We start from the raw sequence: 17,651 nt of genomic DNA on the forward strand, positions 1-17,651 counted from the left end.
TATTTAGTAGAAAATGTTCACAGAATCATGGTTTGGGTTGGAAGGGACCTTGAAGCTCATCCCATTCCAACCACTGCCCTGGGCAGGGACACAGAAGGGTTTAGAAATGGTGAAATAAAACTCAGTTTATAGAATCCTTGAATAGTTTGGGTTGGAAGAGACCTTTAAAAGTCATTTAGTGCAACTCCCCTGCCATGGGTAGGGACACCTTCCACTAGCCCAGGTTGCTCCAAGCCCCGTCCAACCCGGCCTTGGACACTTCCAGGGATCCAGGGGCAGCCACAGCTTCTCTGGGCAACCTGGGCCAGTGACTTTTGCTTTTGCTAATTCAAGTGGGAAAAAATCAAAAAGAACAAATTATTTGGCTCATTATTTTTTTTTTTTTCATATGGAAATGATCTCAGACTCTGGGGCTGCCTGGGACATGTCCTGTCATGTTCCTTGGAGCACTTCCTTGTCCTTATCCATCTCCCCCAGCCACTTTACTTTCAGAAGATACTCATTTAAAAAAAATTAACCCACTGCAGAAATCCATTAGAGGGTGTTTTTTTGTTTTTTTTTTTCCTCCCTCACCTACACAAATTGCCATTGCCTGAAGCTGGAGAGGAGCAAAAAAATGCTGGATGAATGACAAATATCCTGGCTTTGAAAGCCTGATATCCTGTGGCCCTGCAGGGATAGAAGAAAGGGGACAGATCCTCTGATCAGCCAACTTGGTACAACATAAACACAGCAGAGCTGTTTTCAGGTGGCTGCAGAGGGAGAATTCCCTTGTTCTGCCTGTGCAAGGCTCGGGGAGCAGATCCTCCCACCCTGGCAGTGTGACAGGCTCCATTCATCTGCAGCATCTGAAGGAACAGACTTATTTGATGTTTTGTTTGGGAAAAAAAAAATTATTGAGGACTGTTTTGTATGCAAAAAAAGAGTTCACTTTTCCTTTTTTTTTTTTGCCTCTGAGTCCCAGATAACTGAAATTATGCTTATCTGGGGTGCTACACTTAGATGTTGTAAAGTTGGTTCAGAAGGTGATGTGACACATGGAGAGAACATGGAGCAAAGCCTGGGAGGGTTTATCTGTGCTGTGAAAAGCCACTATTTTGATTTATTCACTGTAGATATGGACAGCAAAGAGTTAAATCCCCTGTTTTACTTCTCCTCCTGAAATAAAATAAACTTTGAGTGCATATATAGACTATTTTTTTAACCTATTTCTGGGAAGCTAAAAATCTGGCAGATGTTTTGGTAAGAAACAGGTGATGAAATGGGCAATAATAACTTTTCATTTCTTTTGAAAAAGAAGAAATTAGGAAAGAAAAACACAGTCAGGACACCAACACTACACAGTTTAACAATTTGTTACAGCATGTGAAGGGAAAATGATACTTATTTCTAGTAGTGATCATGAAGAAAATGGTTGTGAATTTTTAGGCAACAAGATAGGTTTTCATACTTAATCTATGACTCTGTTTGGGTTTTTATTTTAAATTGCCTCTGTTTGGGGTTTTTATTTAAATTTACCTCATATACAGAACAGATCCCAACCCAAACACCTTTTTCTCAGAGAAAGAACTTATTAATATCTCCTTTGCATCAAACCTGAGGGACTCTGCCTTGTGTTACTGAGCTGTTGATTGTCTTTTGATGGCTTTGCTTTTAATATTTATTTGTTTTGAAAAGGAATAAATCAGGAAAGAAAACAGTCAGGACACCAATACAACACAATTTAATGCTCCAATTTGTTACAGCCTGTGAAGGGAAGATGATGCTTATTTCTAGTAGTGATGATGAAGAACTTGCTGTTTACATGACTGTGAATTTTTAGGCAACAAGATGGGTTTTCATACTTAATAGATGACTCTGTTTTGAGTTTTTATTTTAACTTGCCTCGTACACAAGAACAGATCCCAACCCAAACACCAGTTCATCCTTTTTCTCAGAGGAACAACTTTAAAATATCTCCTTTGCATCCAACCTGAGGGACTCTGCCTTGTGTTACCGAGCTGCTGATTGCCTTTTGATAGCCCTGCTTTTAATAAGCAGCAGATTATCTCATCTGTGTGTGTGTACAGAGCATATTTCAGAGCAGAGGTATGGAAGGGGTAAGTTGTCCTGGCAGCAGATAAAAGGGAGCTGGGATGCTTCAAAGGGCAGACAGAGGCAGAAGGCAGAGAACAGGGGCTGCAGGTATTGGGATGAGAAGCTTTTGAAACGTAGATAACCTACAGCAGAGATGAGCCCTGCTCTCCCAGCACTAATAATTAGGCAGATAAGAGGAGAGAGGGAAAGGAAGCCAGGAGATATGGACAAGGTTCAGCAGAAACCATCCTGGAGGGATGAAGCCACGGAAATCTTATTCTGGAGGAAAGTCAGGTGAAGCTCAGGGTGGGAATCATTAAGGATGTGAAATGTGTGTGACAAAGAGATCAAACCCAGCCCTGGGAGTGGTTTTACATGGACAGCACAAGTCTGAAAGCTCAGGGGACAGAATCCATGAATCACAGAGTATCCTGAGATGGAAGGGACCCACGAGGATCAGGGAAGTCCAATAACAGCAATAATAGTAGAATAATAGAAATAAAATAATAATAGAAAGAAATGGCCAAAATACAGGACATCAGTTCCCCAGCAATGGGGCTCTGGTGATAAAACAACCTCAGGATTAATAAAAATCCCAGGAAAAACAAGTTGGTTGATGGTGCCACAGCCAGGTCCCTCCTTCCAGAAACACTTGGTGACAATAAAACTCATTGGCAGGAGGAAGAACAATTGTTCAGTTATTTCTGAGGGCTGCAGTTCCTCATCTGATCCAACCAGTGTGTGAAAAACCAGTCCAGAATAGTCCTAACACTGAGGACCATTGTAGGAGGGGAAAAAAATACATTAAAAAAATCAGTGCACCTTCAGAGGAACTGCCTAATAATGAGGAAGGTAATTAAAAGGCAATTAAAGGAGCAGCTAAGAGGGGAATATGTTTGTAGGTGGTTTAGATGCTTTCAGGGCAACAACTTCTTTTACTCCTCAACACAAATATGCACAACATAATCATTCTCATGAAGATCCACCAACAAAAACATACAAAGTGACACACAAAGGAGTTATTATGTTTGGTTTGGGGTTGGGATTTTTTTTTTTAGAGGGAAAAAATTCCATATCTCCGTTTAAAAGTGAAAGGCAAGCCAGGCAGATTCCCTGTGCTCACTGGATGTGGAAAAGCTACTACCAAAAAGTTTTTTGGGGCAGATCAGAGGCAGGAAGCTTTGCCAGGGGAGCAATGGGTCTGATGGATCATCAAGGATTCACAGGAGCACGGAAGGGAGATAAGGCTGTGGCAGGGGAGTGGGATGAGCTGGCACTGCTGTTCTCTGGGAACAGCTCCGGGCTGGAGGAGGGACATGCTACGGAAAATCTCACACTGGAGAGCCCAGAGCTGGCAGGAGGGAGGGGCACTGACTCTGGGGACCCCTTCCCATGAGGAAAGCCCTTGATCAGGGGTCTGGTCCACGTGGAGCTCCTTCAGTTTTCCCATCCTCTCCTCCTGCAGAGCTCGACACCTGCACCCGACCTGTCCTGTGTCCTCTGAGGAGACGCAGGCAAAGCACCCAATGATTCCCAACCAGGCCCAGACCTGCTGCTTCTTCATCAGAGGGGGCACCTGGGGAGCAACTGTTGCTCCAAGAGTTCCTCAGTGATACTCCCAGGGGTAGTACATCCATAAAAGAAAGGTTATATTCCACTCTGGAGCTTCCTTTGTCCTCCCAGGCTGCCTGCCTGTGCTTGGGATGAATTACAGAAGATCCAGGCAATGCCAGTTCCAGATATGTTGCTCTCCAGAAGTTTCCTGCTCTTTCAAAATGGGCTAAATCCCAAATTAGAATGATTTCAGTAGAGCAAAGCTTAGAAGACAATTGCTGTAATTATGCAAATTTAAACAAGTGAAAAGCCTTAACACAATGTATACAAAATAATGATTGGAAGGAATTAGCCTTGGGAATTAGCAGAAATTGGGCATTTGTATTGTAATAACAGGGCTGGAAGCTGATGATCCAGAGAGAAAGAGTTTTGCCAGTCGATATTAAAGCTTAGATAATCTTTTGTTCAGCAACTTCCCACTCCTGTTTGTTTAGGATTGCAGCCTGTGCCTGGATCACTGTATTGGAATTCCAGTCACTCACCACTTCTTAATTAGACAATCTAACTGATACTGTAATTGTGGCAGGAATTGATTATTAACTGAAGTTTTTATGGTAATTAACAACAAAGTTCTTGAACAGAACATAAATAAAATAAAATAACATAAGGCTTCCCAAACTGGCACCATCACACTGTGGTGGTGACCCCGAGTTTTAATTGTCCATATGCATTTCAATCCAGGCCAGCCTTGGGAATCTTTATCAGTAGCTGCCAATAAAAGAAAATTTATTTGGTTACCAAGGCTTTTTTCCAGGCTGAGAGTGTCAGATGATCTGCCAAAGCAGTCCCTGTTCTGCAGGGCCAATAATTGATCAGAGTTGTCTTGTGCTTTTTAACGCTCTATTTCTGCTCTGCTTTTATGACTCCAACCAGGAACACGATCCACAGGATCCCGTAAGTGCTCCTGGCCTGGGTGTCCACTTTGGAGCTCTGGGGTAAAGCACACATTGTTCTAGTGTACTGGATATATATGTCTGTCATGTTCCATTGCAGTCATTGTAGGAGAAGCCCTATCCCAGAAATCTTTCAGGATAGATTTTGGAATGACCATAATCGTTCCAAAAATGCAACCTCCTTTCTCCAACTGTAGCTGAAAGCCCCACCATGATTCCCATCCTATTCCTCTTCCTGGGGGTTAACTGTATTTTTACAATTTGTTTTCACACTAGTGCCTGCTATTGTCTCATGAAATGACTCTTCCCTTTGTGTAAGAAATGTCTCAGCTCTTCCTAAAAAGAAGGTTCTTTTTTCCATTGTGGAGTCTGGTTAAACACAGAGGGGACTTCATTTGCTTTGGAACTAAATCAAAATGTCAGAATCCTTCCAGGAATGCAATGCCCTTGCTCCAGCTGCAGCTGAAACCAAGGGGAAGTGTAATTTCCCTAAGATTTACCTGTAATTTGAATTTACATTTTGAAAAGGTGAGACAGGGGGCACCAAACCAGGCAGGTTTGTTTGGGGCTGGAAATCACTTTATCAAACAGGGGGGTCTTGAGGTCCTGCTTTGATCATTAGTGACTGTCCAATGTATTCCATCACTTTCCCCTTTATTTTTATATACAGCCCAGTCTGGGGGGAAAAAGACAGGAGAAAAGCTCCTATGGTCCTAAACTCTTTCTTTTCATCCCTGATAAATCCATGGCTGGCTGGGAATGTTCTCCCTCTTATTCTTGTGTTCTCCCTTGTTCTGTGGGGAACACCCAGGAGTGGCCGCTGGCCACTGGCTTTGCTGTGCTTTGCAGGAAGAGGCTTTTCCTTGGATTTCTGACATGTTAAAATGAGATGTGTGACTCCAGAGGTTGAATGCAATGGCAGGAAGAGAAACAGGAGGAGTCCCTGGGCTTGAGGGTCTACAGAGCTGCAACCATCCTTCCTTCTGCAAAGGCAGGGCCTGGGAATATTGGCCACTGTTGGAGCTGGACTCTATGTGGGATATTCTCTCATTCCATAATCTGGAAGAGAAACATTTAAGACAAACTAATTCATTTGTAGCTGCATGAGAAGTCAGTGCCAGCTTTGGTAACCGTTGGAAAGGAACACTGGATGCTCCATCATTCTGAGGAACAAGTCATGCTGCTCTCCCAGAACCTCAGGGATGTGCCAGCAGTCTCCAAGTTCTCAGAAAAGCCCAGAATGTCCCAAATCTAAAATTCTCTCCAGCAATGAATTTAGAAAATCATTTCTAACTGCTATTATTATTCGTTAACAAGTGATTTTTATTAAAGGCTTGAGGAGCAACTCTTCTCCTCCTCCTATTTGTACAAACAGCCATAAACTGAGTGCATTTTAATAACCTTTTTTCCAAGAAGTTACAAGCTATTTCATTAAAATGTCAACTTTTTCTTTCATATATTTTATGATTCTCTTTCTTCCTTCTGCCACAAATATGTTGTTGCCAACATCATCATGACACAGTTTGCTGCCAAGACTATGGGAAGTTAAAAAAGGAAAGAAAAAATGAATTTCTCTCCACTTTTTAGGTAAGATTCTTCCAGCACTAGAGGCTGAGAAAGCAGTCAGAAATATCTGAGGTGCCAAAGACAAATGTTAAGGGTGCCAAAGGGGTGACACGAAAACATGGAAGCAGTACCAGGGGATCCATTCTGTGGGATAAGGGAGCAGTGTGGACATTTCCTCTTGTTGTTTGTAGATTCCTCATAGTTCCTAACAATGTTTCTGTGAAGATTGGAGCAGCAGGAGCGTGCACACACTGGATTTGAGGGATTCAGCAGAGCAAGTCAACTCCTGTTTGCAGGAGACGACGTGTCTGTCCCACCAAACCATCTCCAACTGCTGCACGGAATCCTTTGTGTCCTCCTGCATCCCCCCAAAGGCCTTTCCCTTCAAATATATCAACCTGCTGCCACTCAGAAGGTCCCCAAACCCAGCTCCAGCCAGGTGCCAAACCATCTGCTCCTGGCTGGTTTAATGAGGAAGGAGCCACTTTACCTCCTTAGTTTGGGAGTGGGGAGAAGGAATGGAAGCCCCTCAGTTGTGCTTCCGGGAATAACCAGGAGATGTGACTGTGTTTCCTGCTCAGGTGCCTTCACACCTCCCTAATTAAACCCAGCCTGGCTTTGCACAGGGAATATCCCTGCAAAGGCCCTCATTTTCAGCCCTTCAGCATCACGGATCCTCCCTGGAATTTCGTTATTACCTTTGCTGTCCCGGCTTCGGAGCTGCCGAGTGCAGATATTAAATGAGCTCTGTGCCCAGGATTTCTGGACTCCTGCCTTTGCAAATCTCCCTTTCTGTGCATGGAGGGTCCTTGCTGGCAGCAGGGATTCCAAATACCTAATTACAGTTTGAAAAACTTTCAGATTCCCCAGTGATATCCCAAGTGTAATTTCCTGCTTGGCTGGAGAGCCAGGGATTAATGTTATTTCCACTGGTGGTAAACCAGTTGTGGGTTCTGACTTCCCAGCACTGCCCATGGCACTGTGGAGCTTTGGGTTCAGCTGGTTGAACTTTGGTGTTCTTTTTGAACATAAAATTCTTGGAATTTTCTCTGCTTAAGTGTTGCCCTCACCCCAGAGATGTTTTTCTTTTAAAAGGGATTTAATTTCTTTTTCTCTGCCTTATAGGCCACAGCTTGATTTTTTTTTTTTGTGCACTCCTGGGTCTTCGAGCAATTTTACAGGGGAGGCAAAGAGTTGCTGAATGCAGCTGTTTTGTTTACATTATGTAAAGTTGGGAATGTGCCATGGGAGCAATCCCACGCATCCCACGGAGCGTTGCAGGCACTCAGGGGTGTGGACACATCAGATAAAAGGAGGTGGAGTTTGTAGCTAAGGTCTATAACTTGCCCAAACGAGTTAATTACACGTGCTGTGTCCCACTTTCCCAATACAGAAACATTGGTAATTAACAAAAAGAAAAAAAAATTAGTGTGTAATTTAGTGTTGGCCTCGGGCTGTTCCGTGAAATTCCTGGCTCTGGGACCCGGGCACTGCCTCAGCCACTCTTTCAGGGTGTGATGCAAGTGGCACAGAGCACCATGACCTGGCATTTACTTACACCTACTGCTGTATTTTAGGCCCTTGTCTCATGGAATTAATATTGGTAAATGTTACTGGTATCTTGTGGAAATACAACGGATTGAGCCACGGTCCATGTGGTCCTGAGGAGGAAAATGCTGTGACTGTGCCTGCCTGGACTTCAGCAAAGCCTTTCACACCATCTCCCATGGCATTCTCCTGGGAAAGCTGGAACCCACACGTAGGACAGGGGCACCTTGGCTGGGTTGGGAACTGGCTGATGGCCGGGCCCAGAGGGGTGGGAATGGAGCTGCATCCGGGTGGTGTCCGGTCACCACTTTGTTGAGGATGTGGATTTACTGGCACCCTCAGTAAATCCATGGATGACGCCGAGTTGGGTGGGAATGTTGGTCTGCTGGAGGGCAGGAAGGCTCTGCAGAGGGATCTGGACTGGCTGGATCCGTGGAATGAGGCCAGTGGTGTGAGGGACAACGAGGTCCTGCTCTCGGGTCACAACAACCCCCTGCAGCTCCAGCCTGGGGCAGAGGGGCTGGAAAGCTGGAAAAGGCCCTGGGGGTGCTGATGAGAGAGGTTGGACATGAGCCCATGTGTACCCAGGGGGGCAAGAGGTCGATGGCCCCAGAACTACCCCCAGCCCTGGTGTGTCCCTGTGCTGGCACTGCTGGGGCACCTCCAGCGCTGGGACAGTTCTGGGATCTCAGACAGGACATGGAGGGGCTGGAGCGTGTGCAGGGAAGGGAAGGGAGCTGGGGAAGGGCTGGAGCAGCAGGAGGGGCTGAGGGAGCTGGGGGGGCTCAGCCTGGAGAAAAGGAGGCTCAGGGGGGACCTTCTGGCTCTGCAACTCCCTGACAGGAGGAGTTCCCAGGGAACAAGGGACAGGAGGAGAGGGAACGGCCTCAGGCTGTGCCAGGGGAGGGTCAGGTGGGACATCAGGAGGAATTTCTCCCTGGAAAGGGTGGTCAGGCACTGGCAGGGGCTGCCCAGGGAGGTCTGGAGTCCCCAGCCCTGGAGGTGTCCCAGGAAGGCCTGGCTGTGGCACTCAGTGCTCTGGGCTGGGGGACAAGGGGGGCATCGGGCACTGAGGCTTTTCCAACCTCAGTGATTCTGTGATTCTCTTGGAGTCATGTGAGTAATATGCAGGACATTAATTCCTGGTATTATCTCCTGGAATGTATTACAGTTGTGAACTCCATGTTGCATCTAAAAATCCATATTCCCAGACTTTTATTTCTGTCCCCAGCAGCCTCCACATAGACTATTTTCTGCATCACCTGCAGCTGGAGTCAAGGACTCTCCCGTGTATGTCAGACCACCAGATTTCCCTGGTGAAATATTTCCAGGAAATAATCTCCATGCAGCCATCTTTGCTTAAATATCTCATAAAACTATACCCTCATCCCAAAATAATGCCCATTCCTACCATCTCCTCCTGGAAATTCAATGTATTGCTCTGTTTAGCAAAGTATATAAACAATAAGGGACAAAACCCCCCCATAGATGTCTCCATATTATGGAATATTTTACTCTTTACATCCCACATTCCACATATAAGAGGAAATTTAATGCTTTTGAAGCAGTTGGAGCTGTGAAATAGAGCAAAAAAGAAGCGGGTTGGCAGCTGTTTTATTGCACAGTGAAGCCAGGAAGTTGTTTAGACTGTCTTTGAATGTGGCCAATACACTGGGATACATCTCTTGGTCAGAAAAGGGAGATATTTAAAGATCTATCAGGTCAAGCACACATTTTATGACATCAAATATTTAATATTATCTAACTAAACAAAAAATCATATGTAAGGGGACAAGGTTAAAACTCGACTTTATGGCTGATTTCTTGTGCTATTAAAAGATAATGTTTTCAGGAGATAAAGGGGGATTTTTTTTAGCACAAAAGGAACTTGCAGGCTACAGATTCTGTCCTACCTTGCTTCTTGTGGCCCTGAGATTGGTGTTTCTACAACATGCAATTAATTAAGCTTTAAAAATAAGGAAAATATTTGGGTTTTTTTTTTTTTTTTTTTTTTTTCTTTTTTTAAACTTATAGACAAAGCTTTTTTTTTATTCTGTAAAAAACCTTGAGAATAACCGTGTTGTTCAGGCCATTTTAAAGGTTCAAATGGATGAATGTTTTTCTGATAATTGGATTAAATGATCTAAAAGGTCTTTTCCAATCAAAATAATTCTATGATTCAGCCCACAAATCCGCCTTTCCCTGTGCCAGCAAAATGCTGTGTCTGCTTTGAGATTCTCCCTGTCTTTCCCTTCTTTGCCCACAAAAGTCTCTGAAACAAAAGAGGATTTAATATGTTGTGAAACCTTATGTGGAACAGGTGAAATGATTCATCCCTTGGCAGAACAGCAGCTCAACTTGGATCCAGTGGTTGTGTTCAGCAGATTAATTAAATTTGGATCTGAACCTCCGAGTGCAGAGTCAGCAGAAATTATCAGTGTCCAGCACTTCCCAAGCCATTTCCCAGCCCTGGGAGGCAACACATTCCAGTTCTGTGTCAATATAATCCATCTCCACTCTCAGATGTAGAAAGAAAGTGGCATTCAGATCTTGATATTGTGAAAATTCATTTTTAAATGTGCAAGTCTGCCTTAACAGAACAGAAAAAAAACACTCCCAAAATATCAATCCGGCACAATTAACCCTCTTTTTCCTCTCAAACAATGAATTTTTGTGGACCAGTGCAGCTGCTGCAGCAGCCACCCAGAAAATCATCTCCTGCTCAGACAGAAATGCAGAACTAAAAGCCATATTTTTGGATTGTTAAGTGTCACTTCAGTGAAATGTGCTCACGGTTGAATAGCTCCCGTTTATTTTCTAGGGATGGCTAAAAATGAGGAAATTGTGACAATTCTTGAATATTGCCAATTGCTTTTCCTCCTGTTGTTCTTGCTGAATGGGGAGAATGCCTTTACATTTGGGTATTTAAAGGGAAAATATTCCAAACATTTGGTTTTGCTGCTACTTCACCTGTTCTTCTCCTTTTTTTTTTTTTTTTCTTTGCTGCTGAAAAGAGGAGAAAGTTCAGGGAATGAGGACCTGAGGGAAAGCAGAGGGAGAGAGAAAAAGAAGACAAGAGGGAAGGGCTATGCTGGATATTGGGGAGAAATTCCTGGCTGTGAGGGTGGTTAGGGGATGGGATGGAATTCGCAGATGAGTTGTGGCTGCCCCTGGATCCCTAGAAGTGTCCAAGGCCAGGTTGGAGCAACCTGGACTAGTGGAAGGTGTCCCTGCCCATGGCAGGGATTGGGACTGGATGGGCTTTGAGATCCCTTCCAACCCAAACCATTTTAGGATTCTTTGAAAGAGTAAAAATCATAAATGAAATATTTGTGTGGGGCTTCACTGGAGTGAAAGGGAAGGGAAAATAAAAAAAGCATAAATAATTAATGAATCTCCCCCAAATATCTTTAAAAATACCAACAACTGCCTAGATAAGAAGGGAAGAGCTGCCTTGTTTCAGCCCTCGTTTCAAAGCAGCAGTAGAAACCCCGGGACACAACAGCCTGATGGGGCTTTTGGGGATTTAAAAATAGCTTAGGAGAAGAGCCATTGACATGGATTATGAACTGACTTGTGGAGATGAAACCCGGGGTGTGAGTGAAAGAGAAAACTCGGAGTGAAGAGGGGAAACAAGTGGGGTCAGTGCTGTGGGCCTTTCTCCTGCTCAGTCCTCCATATAAACGACCTTGGTGAAGGTGAAGTTTCCAAATGGGTTTGCTCAGTTCAGATCCCACCAGGCTGGAGAGGAGCAGCCAAAAACAGCCAGGCAGGGAAGGGAATTGAAGTTAATTATAAAGATGAGCAAGATATTCGTGTCGTTGAGCATATGGCACCATGGGTTTGAACTGTGGAGATGAAAACTTTCTGTAGAGGGTAGCAGGGAATTCCTGGTCATGTTAAACCCTGTTCTGAGCTCAGAGCCGAGAGCTGACAGTCAGATGTGTGGATGTGCTGTTCTGACAGGCCTCCGTCCCCCCGAGCACCAGAGGAGTTCTGAAGGAAAAGCTGAACTTCAAAGAGTTTTATCAAAAAAAAAAAATGCCATTTGGAAAACTGAAGCAAAGGGGGGGGTGGCGAGATTTTTCTGATTCCTTTTTAGGGTTTGAGCCTGTGCCTTTGACTATCTGGCAGCAAGAAAATGTTCAGTGGCTTCGGGGTGTGATGGTGCTCTTTAAAGGGAAGCACTGTGTGATCACAAGGATGGACTTCATCCAGCGGATCGTTGAGAACTTCTGTGACATGGACAAGATCCTGAAAGTTTGGCTGCCTTTTCAAAGTCACTGAAACTTCTCAGGGCGGCCAGGAGGGGCTGAGCTTTTCCTAAGATGTGTTTTCTCAAGATGTTTACAGAGCTGTCACCCAAAAATGGATCTAGACCCAAACACTGGGAGACAGAGCCTGAGCTCTGTCTTTCTTCTTGCTTCTGGTCATCGAACGTGAGGGACACGCAGGTGTTTCACTGCCCTGGGTTAGTCCTGGCACCAGAGACAGGCAAGAAATGTGTGTGGTGAAAACTAACTGAATTTTTTTCATCCATTGAAATGGTTTCAACTTTGGCACATGTTGCCCAGCCCCATTTGTCCATCTCTAATGCATCGTAAATAGCTTTAAGCAGCTGCTTTGTGAAATATGTGATGTTTGGAGAAAGGTATGTGCAGACTGGCTTCCAAAATCAATATATAAACCCTTGCTATTGCATCCCAAAGTTCATTTCTGTTTTGACACATCTTCAAAGTAAGATATAGAGTCCATTACTTCACATGCTTTTTACATTTAAGCACAGTAATTTATGTGTTGATGAAAACGTGCAAGTCATAATCTGTATGAATGCCTCTTGGAACTCATTTATCAGAAACCTCAGGGTTTATTTGCTTGTTTGATTTAGTGAAGAGTCTGTAGGTTTTCATGTTTTTTGGACAAACTGAGTTGCTGAACTAACTCTTTGGTGGCCTGGCTCTGGAATGAGGGACTAAAACTGCCCAGAGCCCCTTGTACCTGAAGTCTGGGAATAACTATAGAAATGGCTTTTTATTTAAGCTATTTATTTAAGTCAGAGGTTTTTTTTTTGTTTGTTTGTTTTTTTTAATTTAACTTTAATTTAAATGACTTCTAATTTAATGACTTTTTTAAAAAAAATTTAACTTTTTAGCAGTTCTCACAGACACAAGAGAGAAAATAGAAACCATGTCAGCCTGCTCTGCAGAATGATGTGTTACCTAAATCTGCTCATCAGGATGGTTTTAAAGTATTTACACCTAAACTCACATGAAATTATTACTCAAAGCAGAGAGGTTGTGATGCTTTTTTATTTCAATACAACAAATCAGAGTCACCTCTTAGCACGTGTTGTGAAAGCTGGGTTGAGGTTGTAGAGGGGCTGTGTTGATAGAAAAGATGAAATGGATAAAGGAAAGAAAATTCTACATTTTTGTGTTTGGCATTTCTGTTTAACAAGAGGACTTCTCCTGGATGGGTAAGAAGCAATTAGAAGCCAAACTAAGTTTTCACCTTTGCCATCCAACTCAGCTCAACAAAGTCCTGAAGGCTTTAGTCTGAGCAGTCCTGATGAGTCCTAATGTGTCCTGACACTGCCCTGGCTCAGCTGTCCTTGGCTCTTCTTGCAGACAATGAGACTGAACTAATGAAAAAAGGCAAACTATCGTGCTTTTGATGTTCAGGGGGGATGATCTGGCTGACTTTCCCCAGCATATGGTGGTGAGTTCCTGGCAGAGCAGTGTGTGAGGGGTCTTTGGGGCTGCAGCACTAACGGGGATGTTCCCACTGCCAGTGGGGAGCACTTTGTGTGAACTGGGGGTTGAGATTCCCGTTTCTTTTCCCAGATATGTGACTCTGTTACTCTACACACACATTTTTTTTAGCATAGCAACAATGTGAGCTGTTCTCTCGTGACACGTGGAAGATTTTAGAAATGCTGAAATAAAAGTTTGTAGAATCCTTGAATGGTTTAGGTTGGAAGGGACCTTTAAAAGTCATTTAGTCCAACTCTCCTGCCGTGGGCAGGGACACCTCCCACTATCCCAGGTTGATCCAACCTGGCCTTGGACAATTCCAGGGATGGGGCAGCCACAGTTTCTCTGGGCAACCTGTGCCAGGGCCTCACCTTGAGCCAAGAATTCCTTCCCAATATCCCATCTAAAGTGCTGAACAGGAATGTCTTCACTTATTTTAGGGCAGAAGCTTGTTTTGGCATGGTGCTGGATTTCCCTGGACCATGGAGGGAACTCTTCACAGAAGTTTGCCTTGGGCTCTGTGAGTAAATCCTGTAACTTCATCCCTTCATCCCTTCATCTCTCTTCCACCCACTAAGTGCTCTGTTAGGAAATTAATTAAGTAATACATATGAAGTATTTTAAATCTTTTGAGAGAATTACTGTGTAGAAAACTTCCCTTTCCTTCCACCTGCACACTCAACCAGACTTTTGTTTATCCTCCCGGGAGTTTCCGTAGCCTCAGGTGCTCCGGGTCTTGTTTAAAGTCTGGAACAACCAAGGCAGCCACACCACTTAGTCCTGGGGAGAGGACTAAAATCCCACCAGAGCCAACATAAGTGCTACCTGCTCTCAGACAGGGCCCAGCTTCCAGGATCTCTCATTTGGAGCTGATGCCCATCTTGGAGCTGACAGTGTTTGCACGGAAAAATTAGTTGTGTCAGCTCAGCCTTAAATCTTGGACCTGTTTTAAATAAACTGTCCTTCTCTTCCTGTAACACGGGCACGTTGGGGCCAAGAAATGGAGTTTGGGACGTGGAGTGTTTTCTACAAACTGAATTTATGTTGTTGTTTTTCTTTAAAAAAAAAATAATCACTAGACAGTGCAAATACAGTGACTGTTCCAATCAGGATCAACATTAATTTCTTCCCAGCTTTCAAATGTTATAACTACATTTCTCCCGACATGTTGGCATCTGTGTTGGTATTTATAAATTTTTGCATGCTTTGACTGCCATGCAAATCCTTCCAGAAAGTCCCCTCTGAGGAGCTGAAGTGAGAGAGATAACTGAGCACTCAGAATAACCCTGCCTTGTAAAAGATTATTTTGCAATTAAAGTTGTGATGTTTTTATCAAATGGATGAGCGGAGAGCGACTCGCTGGTATCAATAACAGATAAGTTGGGTTTAAAATTAAAAGAGCAATTCTGTTTCTCTGGGCTCACACAGAAACTATCAAGTCACATTTTAACATTTTTTAATATTTGCTTACAAATCTGGAAAAGGCTCATGGTGCCATGTGGCTGATGGTGGCTGTTCCCCAGGGATAGTGTTGTCAGCCTGATATCAGAGGGGATAATTATCAAGTCATTTAATAGAGGCAAATGGGATTTCTGTGTTCGTGTGGTTTATGACCTATTACACAGTTTTATCCGTGAATGTTTTTACTCCTTTAAACACTCTGACATTCCCATCTCACCCTGAACCCAACAGGAGCAGGTGGTGCCGTCGCAGCCCTTCCTCCTTCTCCCTTCCATAACCTTGTCCATGGGCTGTACAATCCCACTGGAATGTGTTTGAGTGCAGCTGCTGCTCTGGGAGGGAACAGAATCTGTTCCATAAACGATCCGTGCTTCCAGACCTTGGGAAGGTTGGGATTTGGTTCCCCATCCCTTGCTGCACTCAGGTAGTGGATGCCCTTGGAAGCTGGATGACATTCCAGTGCTGTAAGGTCTAAATATATTTGAACCCAAACATTTAAGGATGAAATAATACAGAGTTATTTTACTTTCTAATATGTCCCTCACCAAAGAGATGGAGACCTCTGATGGGGTGGGACTTCCCTTCCTGGAAAAGGTCATAAGGGAGGAGGAAAAAGCTCTGGCTTTGCCAAGGTAATCAGGAAAAGGAATAATATAGAACAAGGTTCTGTAAAGGTGCTGCAGAGTATAAATAAGAACAATATACAAGGTTCTTTGTGATGTCCATCATAAAGGAGACACCATCAAGCCCATTACTACTTCCAGTCCCTGGGAGCCTGACCCTTCCTTCTCCCCATCCAAAATAATTTTGCCATAACTAAATTAGGTCTATCCAACAGGTTATTGACCAACAGACTATATTTGTCAGCCTCAGAGCTCATTAACTAAAATCATAAAGTCACAGAATGGTTTGGGTTGGAAGGAACCTCAAAGATCATCTGTTTCCAACCCCCACAACGAAATCCTGTCCCTGTAGAAATCACTGGGAATTTTGCCGTTGCTTGCAGAAGAACTTGGATATTTTTGCAGTTCTTTAGCAGGCTTTGAAGCTGCTTCTCCAAAGAAACCTGTTTACTCTTGTGTAGAAGGAATATCCATAGCTCAGATATTTACACTCCTGCACTGTCAGACTGGTGTGAGATATGAGCAGTTGGAAGCAGCACTGATGGGAAGAGGGTTCAACTTGTTCTCTCTCCTGATTAAAGTTTCAACTAAGTTTAGACTAAAGCAGATACATTAATGCACGAAAAAGGTTGAATATTTAAACCTGAATACATAAAGGCAGTGCAGGAAAAAGTCTGTAAAGAGATGAAGAGGTGTCTCACCACACTTTTTATCACTGATGCCACATCCCAGTGAAGTGACAACAAACTGGTCACTGTGAAACTCTCTGTCCAGTGAACATTTCTCCAGAAAACATTGGGAATGGAGTTATTAGGGCTGGGGAGGGCAGTTTGTGATCCTTCCTGTGAAGTTGCTGGCTGTGAGGAGCTCTGGAGCCGCATACATGATGAATGTAACCCAGTTGTGCCTGTGGATCTGTCACCGCTCCGCTCGGATTGCAGCCTCATACGATCCCAAAATAGCTCTGAAAAGACATTAGTGCATAGCATGTACCTCTGTGCCATATGCTCAGGATAAAGGAATCTAATTGGGGTTGGGTTGTTGTTTTTTTTTTTTTTTGCATGTATTATAATGTTTTAGCCTCCTGCAAAATAATTCTATTTGCTTTCAACGGCAACGGCTCGAACATATTTGACTGGGCTTATGCAAACAACCATCCCTGCCCTGCTTTTGGCTTGATTAATGTACCGAGGGAGAAAGCTCAGAGGGAGATGGAACATAAATCTTAGGCTAATTTTTGGTTTGGGGCTTTAAAAAAAGTTAATTTATTTATTTCGAGGAATGTGCTTATTTGTTTGGGTGGAATGGGTATGTTGTCTGTTGGAATCACATCTTCTCTGCCACTGTCATCAGCAGAGCTTTGTTGGAATAAGATCTGGAGCTCTGAGCATCTCCCTGACCACTTTCCACGTGCCCTGATCCTTTCAAAATGTGCAGCCAGAAGTGTTGGTGGAAAATTAACTTGCTTCTCTTTAGCTGTGCTGTGTTTTAAGCACGTCCTTGGGTGAGAACCAGCAGTGCCACGAGCAGCAAAATGCAATTTAGCCCTTGCCCAGCAGTGGGTCACATTCATATGTGGTTATGTCCACTTAGAAATGTTTGCTCACCCATCCAGGCAGGAAATAAACCACTCAGCTGCAAGTGATGTGTCAAACCACTCCTCGACAGCTCAACTCAAATATCAGATTATGCTTTTCAGTTAATCCAGCACACGAAAATCTGTCACAGAATGTTTTCTCAATTCTTTTCTCAGTTATAGCTGTTATTGGAAGAAATGATCAAATACGAGCAGGGAAATCATGAGCAGCATCTGCTTAGGAAATAAGCAGGAACTATCTAAGCCTTGATATAATCAAGAGTCTCTCTGTGGTTGGCTGTTTAGGCACTGCTGTAGTAAACATGATTAAAATAGCAAAGAAAGTGCTGGTGGGGCTTGAACAAGATCTGAAATAGCTCTTTTATTTCCTTGCTTTTGCACGGGATGTGTGAAGTGACCACATGATTTGTGTCCTCTGGAATGGGAGCACAGCAGGAGTACTTAGGGGAACTTAACGTTCCCGAGTGTCCCAGAGAGCAGTGGGATATTGGCTGGTTGTGAAACCTGCTCATCCTTTAAT

The 17,651-nt window shown here is 43.7% G+C and overlaps 1 long non-coding RNA gene across 1 annotated transcript in view; it reads left to right on the forward strand.

Annotated features, from left to right (window-relative positions):
- LOC108640776 overlaps positions 1–13,943 on the forward strand; it is a 146,140-nt gene extending 132,197 nt beyond the window's left edge. The window contains exon 4 of the long non-coding RNA XR_001921467.1: positions 13,891–13,943. This is a non-coding gene — a long non-coding RNA (uncharacterized LOC108640776). The remainder of the gene's footprint in view (positions 1–13,890) is intronic.
- The last annotated feature ends 3,708 nt before the right edge of the window (positions 13,944–17,651 follow it).

The sequence above is a fragment of the Manacus vitellinus genome, unplaced genomic scaffold (genome assembly GCF_001715985.3).
Source record: "Manacus vitellinus isolate BGI_N305 unplaced genomic scaffold, ASM171598v3 scaffold_43_pilon, whole genome shotgun sequence".
Classification (NCBI taxonomy): Eukaryota; Metazoa; Chordata; class Aves; order Passeriformes; family Pipridae; genus Manacus; species Manacus vitellinus.